The sequence below is a fragment of the Rattus norvegicus genome, chromosome 4 (assembly GCF_021556685.1).
Source record: "Rattus norvegicus strain SHRSP/BbbUtx chromosome 4, alternate assembly SHRSP_T2T, whole genome shotgun sequence".
Classification (NCBI taxonomy): domain Eukaryota; kingdom Metazoa; phylum Chordata; class Mammalia; order Rodentia; family Muridae; genus Rattus; species Rattus norvegicus.
The window spans coordinates 128,936,050-128,950,012 of NC_141537.1; the positions used below are offsets into that span (position 1 = coordinate 128,936,050).

Below are 13,963 nucleotides of genomic sequence, written 5' to 3' on the forward strand. Positions count from 1 at the left end.
GTATTTCTTATATACATTTCGAGTGTTATTCCCTTTCCCGGTATCCGGGCAAACATCCCCCTCCCCCCTCCCCTTCCTTATGGGTGTTCCCCTCCCCACCCTCCCCCCATTGTCGCCCTCCCCCCACCAGTCTAGTTCACTGGGGGTTCAGTCTTAGCAGGACCCAGGGCTTCTCCTTCCACTGGTGCTCTTACTAGGATATTCATTGCTACCTATGAGGTCAGAGTCCAGGGTCAGTCCATATATAGTCTTTAGGTAGTGGCTTAGTCCCTGGAAGCTCTGGTTGCTTGGCATTGTTGTACATATGGGGTCTCGAGCCCCTTCACGCTCTTCCAGTTCTTTCTCTGATTCCTTCAACAGGGGTCCTATTCTCAGTTCAGTGGTTTGCTGCTGGCATTCGCCTCTGTATTTGCTGTATTCTGGCTGTGTCTCTCAGGAGCGATCTACATCCGGCTCCTGTCGGCCTGCACTTCTTTGCTTCATCCATCTTGTCTAATTGGGTGGCTGTGTATGTATGGGCCACATGTGGGGCAGACTCTGAAGGTGTTCCTTCAGTCTCTGTTTTAATCTTTGTCTCTCTCTTCCCTGCCAAGGGTATTCTTTTTCCCCTTTTAAAGAAGGAGTGAAGCATTCACATTTTGATCATCCGTCTTGAGTTTCATTTGTTCTAGGCATCTAGGGTAATTCAAGCATTTGGGGTAATAGCCACTTATCAATGAGTGCATACCATGTGTGTCTTTCTGTGATTGGGTTAGCTCACTCAGGATATTTTCCAGTTCCAACCATTTGTCTACGAATTTCATAAAGTCATTGTTTTTAATAGCTGAGTAATATTCCATTGTGTAGATGTACCACATTTTCTGTATCCATTCCTCTGTTGAAGGGCATCTGGGTTCTTTCCAGCTTCTGGCTATTATAAATAAGGCTGTGATGAACATAGTGGAGCACGTGTCTTTTTTATATGTTGGAGCATCTTTTGGGTATATGCCCAAGAGAGGTATAGCTGGATCCTCAGGCAGTTCAATGTCCAATTTTCTGAGGAACCTCCAGACTGATTTCCAGAATGGTTGTACCAGTATGCAATCCCACCAACAATGGAGGAGTGTTCCTCTTTCTCCACATCCTCTCCAGCATCTGCTGTCACCTGAGTTTTTGATCTTAGCCATTCTCACTGGTGTGAGGTGAAATCTCAGGGTTGTTTTGATTTGCATTTCCCTTATGACTAAAGATGTTGAACATTTCTTTAGGTGTTTCTCAGCAATTTGGCATTCCTCAGCTGTGAATTCTTTGTTTAGCTCTGAACCCCATTTTTTAATAGGGTTATTTGTCTCCCTGCGGTCTAACTTCTTGAGTTCTTTGTATATTTTGGATATAAGGCATCTATCTGTTGTAGGATTGGTAAAGATCTTTTCCCAATCTGTTGGTTGCCGTTTTGTCCTAACCACAGTGTCCTTTGCCTTACAGAAGCATTGCAGTTTTATGAGATCCCATTTGTCGATTCTTGATCTTAGAGCATAAGCCATTGGTGTTTTGTTCAGGAAATTTTTTCCAGTGCCCATGTGTTCCAGATGCTTCCCTAGTTTTTCTTCTATTAGTTTGAGTGTGTCTGGTTTGATGTGGAGGTCCTTGATCCACTTGGACTTAAGCTTTGTACAGGGTGATAAGGATGGATCGATCTGCATTCTTCTACATGTTGCCCTCCAGTTGAACCAGCACCATTTGCTGAAAATGCTATCTTTTTTCCATTGGATGCTTTTGGCTCCTTTGTCAAAAATCAAGTGACCATAGGTGTATGGGTTCATTTCTGGGTCTTCAATTCTATTCCATTGGTCTATCTGTCTGTCTCTGTACCAATACCATGCAGTTGTTATCACTATTGCTCTGTAATACTGCTTGAGTTCAGGGATAGTGATTCCCCCTGAAGTCCTTTTATTGTTGAGGATAGTTTTAGCTATCCTGGGTTTTTTGTTATTCCAGATGAATTTGCAAATTGTTCTGTCTAACTCTTTGAAGAATTGGATTGGTATTTTGATGGGGATTACATTGAATCTGTAGATTGCTTTTGGTAAAATGGCCATTTTTACTATATTAATCCTGCCAATCCATGAGCATGGGAGATCTTTCCATCTTCTGAGGTCTTCTTCAATTTCTTTCTTCAGTGTCTTGAAGTTCTTATTGTACAAATCTTTTACTTGCTTGGTTAAAGTCACACCGAGGCACTTTATATTATTTGGGTCTATTATGAAGGGTGTCGTTTCCCTAATTTCTTTCTCGGCTTGTTTCTCTTTTGTGTAGAGGAAGGCTACTGATTTATTTGAGTTAATTTTATACACAGCCACTTTGCTGAAGTTGTTTATCAGCTTTAGTAGTTCTCTGGTGGAACTTTTGGGATCACTTAAATATACTATCATATCATCTGCAAATAGTGATATTTTGACTTCTTCTTTTCCGATCTGTATCCACTTGACCTTTTGTTGTCTGATTGCTCTGGCTAGAACTTCAAGAACTATATTGAATAAGTAGGGAGAGAGTGGGCAGCCTTGTCTAGTCCCTGATTTTAGTTGGATTGCTTCAAGTTTCTCTCCATTTAGTTTAATGTTAGCAACTGGTTTGTTGTATATGGCTTTTACTGTGTTTAGGTATGGACCTTGAATTCCTATTCTTTACAGGACTTTTATCATGAAGGGGTGTTGAATTTTGTCAAATGCTTTCTCAGCATCTAATGAAATGATCATGTGGTTTTGTTCTTTCAGTTTGTTTATATAATGGATCACGTTGATGGTTTTCCGTATATTAAACCATCCCTGCATGCCTGGGATGAAGCCTACTTGATCATGGTGGATGATTGTTTTGATGTGCTCTTGGATTCGGTTTGCCAGAATTTTATTGAGTATTTTTGCGTCGATATTCATAAGGGAAATTGGTCTGAAGTTCTCTTTCTTTGTTGGGTCTTTGTGTGGTTTAGGTATAAGAGTAATTGTGGCTTCATAGAAGGAATTCGGTAGTGATCCATCTGTTTCAATTTTGTGGAATAGTTTGGATAATATTGGTATAAGGTCTTCTATGAAGGTTTGATAGAATTCTGCACTAAACCCGTCTGGACCTGGGCTCTTTTTGGTTGGGAGACCTTTAATGACTGCTTCTATTTCCTTAGGAGTTATGGGGTTGTTTAACTGGTTTATCTGTTCCTGATTTAACTTCGGTACCTGGTATCTGTCTAGGAAATTGTCCGTTTCCTGAAGATTTTCAAGTTTTGTTGAATATAGGCTTTTATAGTAAGATCTGATGATTTTTTTAATTTCCTCTGAATCTGTAGTTATGTCTCCTTTTTCATTTCTGATTTTGTTAATTTGGACATACTCTCTGTGTCCTCTCGTTAGTCTGGCTAAGGGTTTATCTACCTTGTTGATTTTCTCAAAGAACCAACTTTTGGTTTTGTTGATTCTTTCTATGGTCCTTTTTGTTTCTACTTGGTTGATTTCAGCTCTGAGTTTGATTATTTCCTGCCTTCTACTCCTCCTGGGTGTATTTACTTCTTTTTGTTCTAGAGCTTTTAGGTGTGCTGTCAAGCTGCTGACATATGCTCTTTCCTGTTTCTTTCTGCAGGCACTCAGCGCTATGAGTTTTCCTCTTAGCACAGCTTTCATTGTGTCCCATAATTTTGGGTATGTTGTACCTTCATTTTCATTAAATTCTAAAAAGTCTTTAATTTCTTTCTTTATTTCTTCCTTGACCAGGTTATCATTGAGTAGAGCATTGTTCAATTTCCACGTATATGTGGGCATTCTTCCCTTATTGTTATTGAAGACCAGTTTTAGTCCGTGGTGGTCTGATAGCACGCATGGGATTATTTCTCTCTTTCTCTACCTGTTGAGGCCCGTTTTTTGACCAATTATATGGTCAATTTTGGACAAAGTACCATGAGGAGCTGAGAAGAAGGTATATCCTTTTGCTTTAGGATAGAATGTTCTATAAATATCTGTTAAGTCCATTTGGCTCATGACTTCTCTTAGTCTGTCTACGTCTCTGTTTAATTTCTGTTTCCATGATCTGTCCATTGATGAGAGTGGGGCGTTGAAATCTCCTACTATTATTGTGTGAGGTGCAATATGTGTTTTGAGCTTTAGTAAGGTTTCTTTTATGTATGTAGGTGCCCTTTTATTTGGGGCATAGATATTTAGGATTGAGAGTTCATCTTGGTGGATTTTTCCTTTGATGAATATGAAGTGTCCTTCCTTATCTTTTTTGATGACTTTTAGTTGAAAATTGATTTTATTTGATATTAGAATGGCTACTCCAGCTTGCTTCTTCTGACCATTTGCTTGGAAAGTTGTTTTCCAGCCTTTCACTCTGAGGTAGTGTCTGTCTTTGTCTCTGAGGTGTGTTTCCTGTAGGCAGCAGAATGCAGGGTCCTCATTGCATATCCAGTTTGTTAATCTATGTCTTTTTATTGGGGAGTTGAGGCCATTGATGTTGAGAGATATTAAGGAATGGTGATTATTGCTTCCTGTTATATTCATATTTGGATGTGAGGTTATGTTTGTGTACTTTTCTTCTCTTTGTTTTGTTGCCAAGACGATTAGTTTCTTGCTTCTTCTAGGGTATAGCTTGCCTCCTTATGTTGGGCTTTACCATTTATTATCCGTTGTAGTGCTGGGTTTGTAGAAAGATATTGTGTAAATTTGGTTTTGTCATCGAATATCTTGGTTTCTCCATCTATGTTAATTGAGAGTTTTGCAGGATACAGTAACCTGGGCTGGCATTTGTGTTCTCTTAGGGTCTGTATGTCATCAGTCCAGGATCTTCTGGCCTTCATAGTTTCTGGTGAAAAGTCTGGTGTGATTCTGATAGGTCTGCCTTTATATGTTACTTGACCTTTTTCCCTTACTGCTTTTAATATTCTTTCTTTATTTTGTGTGTTTGGTGTTTTGACAATTATGTGACGGGAGGTGTTTCTTTTCTGGTCCAATCTATTTGGAGTTCTGTAGGCTTCTTGTATGCCTATGGGTATCTCTTTTTTTAGGTTAGGGAAGTTTTCTTCTATGATTTTGTTGAAGATATTTACTGGTCCTTTGAGCTGGGAGTCTTCACTCTCTTCTATACCTATTATCCTTAGGTTTGATCTTCTCATTGAGTCCTGGATTTCCTGTATGTTTTGGACCAGTAGCTTTTTCCACTTTACATTATCTTTGACAGTTGAGTCAATGATTTCTATGGAATCTTCTGCTCCTGAGATTCTTTCTTCCATCTCTTGTATTCTGTTGGTGAAGCTTGTATCTACAGCTCCTTGTCTCTTCTTTTGGTTTTCTATATCCAGGGTTGTTTCCATGTGTTCTTTCTTGATTGCTTCTATTTCCATTTTTAATTCCTTCAACTGTTTGATTGTGTTTTCCTGGAATTCTTTCAGGGATTTTTGTGATTCCTCTCTGTAGGCTTCTACTTGTTTATTAATGTTTTCCTGTGTTTCTCTAAGGGAGTTCTTCACGTCTTTCTTGAAGTCCTCCAGCATCATGATCAAATATGATTTTGAAACTAGATCTTGCTTTTCTGGTGTGTTTGGATATTCCATGTTTGTTTTGATGGGAGAATTGGGCTCCGATGATGCCATGTAGTCTTGGTTTCTGTTGCTTGGGTTCCTGCGCTTGCCTCTCGCCATCAGATTATCTCTAGTGTTACTTTGTTCTGCTATTTCTGACAGTGGCTAGACTGTCCTATAAGCCTGTGTGTCAGGAGTGCTGTAGACCTGTTTTCCTGTTTTCTTTCAGCCAGTTATGGGGACAGAGTGTTCTGCTTTCGGGCGTGTAGTTTTTCCTCTCTACAGGTCTTCAGCTGTTCCTGTGGGCCTGTGTCTTGAGTTCACCAGGCAGGTCACTTGCAGCAGAAAAGTTGGTCTTATCTGTGGTCCCGAGGCTCAAGTTTGCTCGCGGGGTGCTGCCCAGGAGCTCTCTGCGGTGGCAGCAACCAGGAAGATCTGCGCCGCAGATCCGTTTCTGGGAGCTTCTGTGCACCAGGGTTCCAGATGGCGTTTGGTGTTTTCCTCTGGTGTCCGAGATGTGTGCAGAGTGCAGTCTCTTCTGGTTCCCCAGGCGTGTCTGCCTCTCTGAAGGTTTAGCTCTCCCTCCCACGGGATTTGGGTGCAGAGAACTGTTTATCAAGTAGATCCCTTCAGGTTCTGGTGGTATCTCAGATGCAGCGGTCCTGCTGTTCTTGGGCCCTCCTCCACGGGATCCCAGAGGCCTTATACAGTTTGCTCTTGGGCCAGGGATGTGGGCAGGGGTGGGCAGTGTTGGTGGTCTCTTCCGTCTGCAGCCTCAGGAGTGCCCACCTGATCAGGCGGTGAGGTCTCCCTCCCATGGGGTCTGGGAGCAGAGAGCTGCTGCAGGCCGGGATCCACGGGTTTGGGACTCCTGGTAAACACAGGAAGTGCCCGGTCCTAGAGGAATTCTGCCTCTGTGTGTCCCGAGTTCACCAGGCAGGTCTCTTGCAGCAGAAAAGTTGGTCTTACCTGTGGTCCCGAGGCTCAAGTTTGCTCGCGGGGCGCTGCCCACGAGCTCTCTGCGGCGGCAGCCTCAAGATACTTTCTAGTTCCATCCATTTGCCCGTGAAAGTCACGATGCCCTTGTTTTAATGTCTGAGTAGTATTCCATTGTATAGACATACCACATTTTCTGTATCTGTTCTTCAGTTGAGAGACATCTAGTTTGTTCCAGTTTCTGGCTATTATGAATAGAGCTGCCATGAGCATAGTTGAGCAAGTGTCCTTGTGGGATGGGGGAACATCTTTTGGGTATATGCCCAGGAGTGCTAAAGCTGGATCTTGAGGTAGAACTACTCCCAATCTTCTGAGAAACTGCCAAATTGATTTTCAGAGTGCTTGCACAAGTTTGCGTAAGCAGCAGCAGTGGAGGAGTGTTGCCCTTGCTCTACAACCTCACCAGCATGTGCTGTCCTTTGCGTTTTTTGATCTTAGCCATTCTGGTGGTTGTAAGGTGGAATCTCAGAGTCATTTGATTTGCCTTTCCCTGACTAAAGATGTTGGACATTTCTATAGGTCCTTCTCAGCCATTTGAGATTCCTCTTTTGAGTGTTCTGTTTAGCTCTGTACCCATTTTTTAATTGGCTTATTTTGATCATTGGTGTCTAACTTCTTGTCTAACTGTATATTTGGATATTAGCTGTCTATCAGATGTGGGGTTAGTAAAGATCTTTTCCTAATATGTAAACTATCATTTTATCCTGAATACAGTGTTCTTTGAGTTACAGAAGCTCTTTAGTTTCGTGTGGTACCATTTATTAATTCTAGGTGTTAGTGCCTGAGCCATTAGTTTTCTATTTAGGAAGTTGTCTCCTGAACCTAGTTCAAGATACCCCTCACTTTCAATTCAATTACATTAAGTGTGCATGGTTTTACATTGAGGTCTTGGTCTGTTTGGACTGGAGTTTTATGCAGGGTGATAAATATGGGTCTATTTGCATCCTTCTCAATACAGACATCAAGGTAGACCAGCACCAGTTGTTGAAGATGCTCCCCCTTTTCCATTGTATGGTTTTTGGCTTCTTTGTCAAAAGTCAAGTGTCCATAGGTGTGTGGATTTAGTTTTGGGTCTTCTATTAAAGTCCACTGATCTGCCTGTCTGTGTCTGTACCAACACCATGCAATTTTTATTGCCATTGCTCTGTAGTACAGCTTGAAGTCAGGGATCCTGATACTTCCAGAAGGTTTTTATTGTTCAGGATCATTTTAGCTATCCTGCATTTGTGTTTTTCCGTATGAAATTAAGGGTTGTTCTTTCAAGATCTGTAAAGAATTCTGTTGGAATTCTGGTAGGGATTGCGTTGAATCTGTAGATTGCTTTTGGCAAGATGAACATTTTATCTATGTTGTCTTAGTCAGGGTTTGTATCCATACACAAAGTAGCATGACCAAGAAGCAAGTCGGGGAGGAAAGGGTTTATTCAGCTTACACTTCCACACTGCTGTTCACCACCAAAGGACGTCAGGACAGGAACTCACACAGGGCAGGAACTTGGAGGCAGGAGCTGATACAAAGACCGTGGTGGATGCTGCTTACTGGCTTACTTCCCCTGGCTTGTTCAGCTTGCTTTTTTATAGAACCCAAGACAGGGATGGCATTAGCAACAATGAGCTAGGTCCTCCCACCTTGATCACTAATTGAGAAAATGCCTTACAGTTGGATCATAAGGAGGTATTTCCTCAAGGGAGACTCCCTTCTCTGTGATAACTCCAGCTTGTGTCAAGTTGAAACACAAACCAGCCAGTACATTAATCCTACCAGAATCCATGAGCAAGGAAGACCTTTCCATCTTCTGAGATCTTCCTCGACTTCTTTCTTCCGAGACTTAAAGTTCTTGTCATACAGGTCTTTCACTTGCTTGGTGAGAGTTACACCAGGTTGTTTATGTTATTTGTGGCCTATTGTGAGGTGTGCTGTTTCCCTAACTTCTTTCTTAGTTCGTTTATCTCTTGTGTAAAGGAAAGCTACTGATCTCTTTGAGTTAATTTTGTATCCAGCCACTTTGATGAACGTGTTTATCAAATGTAGCAGTTCTCTGGTAGAATTTTGATGGTCACTTATGTATACTATCAATATTGATACTTTGACTTCTTCCTTTCCAATTTGTATCCCTTTGATCTCCTTTAGTTATCTTATTACTCTAACTAGAACTTCAAGTAGCATATTGAAGAGATTTGGGGAGAGTGGACAGCTTAGTCCCTGATTTTAGTGGAAATGCTTTAAGTTTCTCTCCATTTAATTTGATGTTGGCTATATGCTTGCCTTTATTGTGTTTAGGTATGCCCCTTGTGTCCTTGCTGGCTCCAAGACTTTTAACATGAAGGGGTGTTGGATTTTGTCAAATACTTTTTTAGCATCTGGTGAAATGATCAGGTGTTTTTTTTTCTTTCACTTTGTTTATATGGTGGATTACATTGATGGATTTTCATATATTGAACCACCTCTGCATCCCTGGGATGAAGCCTACTTATTCGTAATGGATGATGTCTTTGATGTGTTCTTAAATTCAGTTTGAGTATTTTATTGAGTAGTTTTTGTATCAGTGTTCATAAGGGCGATTGGTCTGAAATTCTCTTTGTTGCGTCTTTGTATGGTTTAGGTACCAGGATGAATGTGGCCTTATAGAATGAGTTTGGCCGTGGTTCTTCTGTTTCTATTTTGTGGAATAATTTGAGGAGTATTGGCATTAGCTCTTCTGTGAAAGTTTGGTAGAATTTTGTGCTAAAACCATCTAGCCCTGGACTTTTTTGGTTTTGAGAGACTTTTTATGACTGTTCTTTTCCTTAGGGTTTATAGGACTATTCACATAGTTCAACCTGATCTTGATTTAGTTTTGGTAATTGATACCTGTCTAGAAAATCATTTCTCTTAGATTTTTCCAATTCTGTGGAGTACAGGCTTTTGAAGTAAGACCTAATGATTCTTTGAATTTTCTTGAATTTTGTTTTGTCTCCTTTTTCATTTCTGGTTTTGTTAATTTGGGTACTGTTTCTCTGCCTTTTCAATAGTTTGACTAAGGGTTTGCCTATCTTGTTGATTTTCTCAAAGAACCAGCTCTTGGTTTTGTTCAGTCTTTGTATTGTTTTCTTTGTTTTTAATTGATTGATGACTGCTCTGAGTTTGATTATTTCCTGTCACCTATTCCTCCTGGGTGTATTTGCTGCTTCTTCTCCTGCTCCTCCTCTCCTCCTCTTCTTTCTCTTCCTCCTCCTCTTTTCTAATGCCTTCAGATGTGCTTTTAATTCACCAGCATGAAAACGCTCCAATTTTTCTATGAGGGCATTTAGTGCTGTGGACTTTCCTCTTAGTACTGCTTTCATAGTGTAACATGAGTGTAGGTATGTTTTGCCCCTATTTTCATTGAATTCTAGAAAAATCTAGACATCTCTTTAAATTAGGGAAATGTCCTTCTATAATTTTGTTGAAGATGTTTTCTGGCCTTTGGTCTGGGAATCTTCTATTCCTACTATTCTCAGGTTTGGTCTCTTCATGGTGTCCCAAATTTCCTGGATATTTTGTGTAACGAATATTTTAGATTTTGCATTTTCTTTGAGTGATATATTGATTTCTTCAACTGTATCTTCTACATTTGAAAGTCTCGCTTCCATTTCCTGTATTCTTTTAGTGATGCTTACATCTATAATTCCTGTTCTCTTTCCCAGGTTTTCCATCTCTAGAATTGCCTTAGTTTGTGTTTTCTTTATGGCTTCCATTTCTCTTTTCAGGTCTTGGTCAGCTTTAATCATATTCTTCACCTGTTTGATTGTATTTTCCTGTATTTCTTTATATTTATTTGCTTCCTATGTTAATGCCTCTAACTATTTGAATGCATTTTCCTGTATTTCCTTAAGGGATGTATTCATATCCTCTTTAAAGGCCTCTATCATCTTTATAAGATTGGATATAAGCTCCTCTTCTTGTGCTTCGGTTTCATTAGGATATTCAGGGTTAGTTATAATAGGATAGCTGGGCTCTGGTGGTGCCATATTGCCCTGGGTCTTGTTGATTGTGTTCTGATGCTGTCCGTTCAGCATCTGGTTTTCCCTGGTGTTGGCTACATGATCCTGATGGCAGTAGGATCATCTTGGAAAGGTGGGGAGAACTGTGGGCCAGACAGGGAGATCCTGGTACCCTATTCTGTTGGTTATGCCTTAGGCAGACCCTATTCTGTAGGCTGTGCTGCAGGTGAATCCTACTCTGCAGGCCGTGTCCCAGTCAGACCCAGCTGGGCTAGCAGGTGAATCTAACTAGCATGGGTGGTCAGGCAGGGTTCCAAGCTGGTTAGTTTTGAGGCTTCAGAAAGTTTCTACAGGGAGACGGGACATTCTTGGGGGTCGTGCAAGGCTCCTCTGGACTGAGAAGCGAGGTCAGAGCTAGACATTTGTGCTCAGGGGACCCATTACTGCATTTTTAAACATTTTTTTCTTTTAAGATTTATGTTAATTTACTTGCATACATGGGTAGGCCACATGTGTAGGAGACTTCATGGAGATTAGAAGAACGCATCAGATCTGGCGCTGGGGTTAGAAGAGGTTGTGAGCCACATGACATGGCTACTGGAAATCAATGAAAGAGCAGCAAGTACCTTGAACCACTGAGACATTTCTCCAGCCCTACTCCTGGGCTTTAGGTTTATGGCAGATGCTGGGCACTCAGTAAGTGTTGACAGGAGGAAGTGAGTTTTCAGTTTAGCCCCAGAGTATGCTGAGAAGTGGTAGGAATGGCATTTCAGAAACAGGCCAATTTAACTGGACAAAGTCATGTAAGGACTCTGGATTTTCCCTTTCACCTGGTCCCATTCCCCGCCACTATATTAAATTCCTAGTATAGATTATAACCGGTCCTCATCTAAGCAGAAATTCCTCTTTCCCCTATCTGCTCCTCTCTTCTATTAAACAAATAAGCCACCAGTATGAGTCCTGTCTCTCAAATAAGTTTCTAGAAGAGATTATGGGAAATTAGAATTTACAAGTGAAACTACTGACCCGATGCTCATTTTTTGAAGGTTATCCAAATTTCTCTAATGTATGAGAATATCAATTTATGTATGTCTCCTTGTTTGAGTTTTCTGTCTTGCAAAAGATGCATCCATTTCATCTATATTGTCAATTGTGAGGTTCAGATTTGTTCATAGTATTTTCCTTACATTGGAATTGGTATTGATCACCCCTTACTCATTTCTGATGTGTGTGTGTGTGTGTGTATGTGTATGTGTGTGCATGCACATGCATGTGCCCACACAAGTGTGCCCACGCAAGTATGCATGTGCACATTTTTTTTTTTTGGTTTGGGTTTTGCTTTTTAAATGTGGATTCTTGAGTTAGAGAGATAGCTCAGTGGTTAAGAGCACTGACTGCTTTTCCAGAGGTCTTGAGTTCAAATCCCAGCAACCACATGGTGGCTCATAGCCATCTGTAATGAGATCTGATGTCCTCTTCTGGTGTGTCTGAAGAGAGCAACAGTGTATTAATATATGATAAATAAATAAATCTTTAAAAAATGTGGACTCTTGCTCTGTAACCCAGACTGGCCATGAACTCTCAGTCTTTGCAGTGCTGGGGTCACAGGCTTGTACCACCCTATCTACCTTTTAAAATAATCTTTCTGGTTCTGAAGTCTTCCCTATCTAAAGAAAGTTGGTGGATTTAATTTGTTTTAGCTTACTTTATTTTCATCTTTCTTTTAACTTATCTGGCTGGATATATGCAAAATACATTCCTATACATTTCTTTTCTTTTTTTTGAAAAGTTAAAAATTCCTTAATTTTTTATTCCTGGTACCACGACCACAATTTACAGGGCAATATACCCTGTATTGGTATATTATGAAAAGAAAAAGAAAAAGACAAAGCTACAGCAGATAAAAGACCTCAGGAATGTACATCTATCTAATTGACACTATATTGCATTAATCGATAGCTGCACTTTTGCAAGCTGTGGCTATGACAGTCCTGAACAAGAAGGGCTTCCTGTTTAAGCTGCAGTAACTTTTCTGACTATGGATCATGGTTCCTTCTGTGGCAGATTTTTACAGTTCCTCTAATGCATTTAGGACGACTGTCTCAAAGTAACCTGCAGCTTTTCTGACAATTCCTTGCTCTCTCTCCTGCTAAGAACTATAACCATTTGTTTGTTTTATTTTAAAACCTTCTGTCACCATATCTACCACTTCCACCTCCAGATCCATAGCTACAACCATAGGGACTGCCTGAGCTTCTTCCACCAAAACTGCCTCCCTTCATGGGTCCATAATTAGATTGTTGCTGTCCACTATAATTTCCAAAGTCATTATAGTTCCCACCATCACCATAGTTACCTCCGCCGCCACCACCAAAGTTTCCTCCACGTCCCATAAAGTTGCCAGATCCACCTCTCTGTGATCCAGCAGACTGCATCTCTTGTTTAGAAAGGGCCTTTTTCACCTCACAATTATGCTCATTAATAGTGTGGCATTTCTGAACAACAATTTTATCAACTGTGTCATGATCATCAAAAGTTACAAAAGCGAATCCTCTCTTTTTCCCACTCTGTCTGTCTTCCATAACTTCTATGGTTTCAATCTTGCCGTACTTTTCAAAGTAGTCTCTCAGATTATATTCTTCTGTATCCTCTTTAATACCACCAACAAAAATGTTCTTCACCGTTAAATGGGCACCAGGCTGTACAGAAACAGCTCTAGAAACAGCTCTCTCTGGTTCCACCTCACGTCCATCAACCTTGTGTGGCCCAGCACACATTGCAGCATCCACCTCTTCAACACAAGAGTAGGTCACAAAACCAAAGCCTCTGGAACGTTTTGTTTGAGGATCCCTCACACCACACAGTCTGTAAGTGTGGCCCATTTCTCAAAATGTTCTCTTAAGCTATCATCTGTGGTTTTAAAGCTCAGACCACCAATAAACAGCTTCCTCAGCTGCTCTGGTTCCTTTGAATCATGGTCCTCCATTTTGAGACCGGACTCGCCTCTTCCAACTCGAGTTCAATATGGGCTCCTTATACATTTCTTATATACCAGGGACTTTAACATGGACCATGGACGTTTCTTTGTTTAAATTGCTGTTTTTCAACCTCTTACATTTTAAGTAGTAACTGATAAGTTTCTTACTGTTTCTGTTTCCCCAGTGGTTCTTCTTTCACTATTTTCCAACTTTCTCATTTTAACAGCATTTTAGTAACACTGTATCTCATTTTAGCCAAGCAATTATATTTTACATTTTCCCCTAGTAGTTACCTTAGATTTCCTGTCTGATTTTAATTTAATCCAAGGTCCTGTTTGTGTCATGACACCTCAGGTGTAGAACCAGGTACCTTCTTGATTGTTCCCCATTTGGTCGTGAATAGCTGTTACTTATTTTGAGATTACTGACCTATAATATACTTTTAACTACTGAGTATGTTTTTAGTTTTTCCTACTGGAATAGCTATCCTT

General features: G+C 40.6%; 1 pseudogene; it reads right to left on the reverse strand.

The window, feature by feature from the left end:
- Positions 1 to 12,674: 12,674 nt before the first annotated feature.
- On the reverse strand, positions 12,675 to 13,520 carry Hnrnpa1-ps45 (heterogeneous nuclear ribonucleoprotein A1, pseudogene 45; annotated as a pseudogene).
- Between the last annotated feature and the right edge of the window lie 443 nt (positions 13,521 to 13,963).